The 1,626-nt window shown below is 38.2% G+C and overlaps 1 protein-coding gene across 3 annotated transcripts in view; it reads left to right on the top strand.

The window, feature by feature from the left end:
* Positions 1–1,626, top strand: part of LOC116687475 (receptor-type tyrosine-protein phosphatase gamma) — a 571,464-nt gene that overhangs the window by 283,782 nt on the left and 286,056 nt on the right. The window lies entirely within an intron of this gene.

The following is a 1,626-nucleotide window of genomic DNA, read 5'->3' as shown; positions in this document are numbered from 1 at the left end:
ACACACACACACACACACACACTTATTCTCACACAGGTCTTAGACATGATTTAAGCATGCTTTTTCATTTTTTATTTTTAGAATGTAAAGTTCAACATAAATACCAGCAGTCGGTGAAAACATGTCCAACAGAATAGAAAAAAGGGTGAAAAAGAGAAAAAACTATGAATTTCCTTGGTGAATTCCTTTAATTTACATGTGTGAAAATGAGTAGGAAGAAGTAGAAACTTATTAAACCAACGCTAAATCATTATTTGCAATGGCTGTATACATTCATAAAGCTTGACATACTTATCACACCCATAGTGACATTACAGTTACAGTACATAATTAACACTTACATACTGTACATAAAATCTTCATTTTATTGTAGACAGAGCAATAGACACATTTTACATTTGCATATATACATACACATATCATACATAGAAAAAAAGTCCCCTTTTGGTGAATATGTAACAATGCTGACGCCCACTGTTGTATTAGTTTTTTAGTGTGCGCACACACACATGCATGAACACATGCACACACACACACAGGCAGACAAACACATGCGCACAAAGTTAATCTTTTATTTATGAACAGCAAAATACAGGGAAAAAAACAACAACAAATAATAATAGTGGAACAATCCAGGAACAGTGCAGCGAGGAGGATTTGAACAATGCAAGGTCAAAGAGATTCAGGGCCATTAAAAAATGAAATGTTTTCATTTTCACAATCCGGATCAGGGCTGTTTGTCTCAGCTTGTAAAGACCCCATCACACGGACACACCCACACACACACACACACACACACACTCACGTATTTTCAGCCATGTGTACACGCAATGCATTCAGGCACACAGTTGTTAAACCCGGCCAGCATACAGATGAGGGCTTTGTGATGGACGAGGTTTATGTTTTTTACTGTAAAGCTTTTGAAGCAACATTAAATATTGTGGACTCAATATTCCAAAACAGTGTTTAACCGTTTCCCTTGCCCAAACATGATACTGGTTAAGTACATGTAAATCCACCATGTCACTTTCATTGTGCGGCATTAATGGCACACGTAAAGTCTCTATCAGAATGAAGTTCACATTCCACTCAAAATGACCCTTCATGAGTTTTTCTTTAACATTAAAATGATAAAAGCATCCAAAGAGCACCATGTCATTTAATCATAGTTGTGGACATCTAACTTCTAGTGTCAAAGAAGAAGAATTCAACCTTTCATTCCACAGCTACTTATATTAATATTCTATGGCTGTATTTGAAATCCAAAGGACATTGACTCTATTTATACAGGATTTTCTCCTAACAAGAAAAATAAGTGTAGTACTCGTCTGTAATTCAGATCTGAGGGCTCCTGCTCACTGCCAGCGTGGCGTGAGCGTGTCAGCTGCGTGGCATGTCCGTTTTTATTTCGGCATGGTAATCCCTGTTTGCCACGCTCATCTCAGGCGAGAACGCGTGCATGCTAGAAATAGGACACAAGCGCGTTGGAAGCGCTTCCAGGCAAATTAGAATAGGAAAAGATCTTCATACAGTATGTCATTTTGACACAAATACATTTAATAAATTACATTTTGATGTAGCTGATGAGGAGGGGGGGGGCAAGGTGGAGGTTGGGGGTGTGGCCTT

The sequence above is a fragment of the Etheostoma spectabile genome, chromosome 4 (assembly GCF_008692095.1).
Source record: "Etheostoma spectabile isolate EspeVRDwgs_2016 chromosome 4, UIUC_Espe_1.0, whole genome shotgun sequence".
NCBI lineage: Eukaryota > Metazoa > Chordata > Actinopteri > Perciformes > Percidae > Etheostoma > Etheostoma spectabile.
The sequence above is the reverse complement of the archived record's forward strand: the minus strand, read 5'-3'. Positions and strand labels throughout refer to the sequence as shown.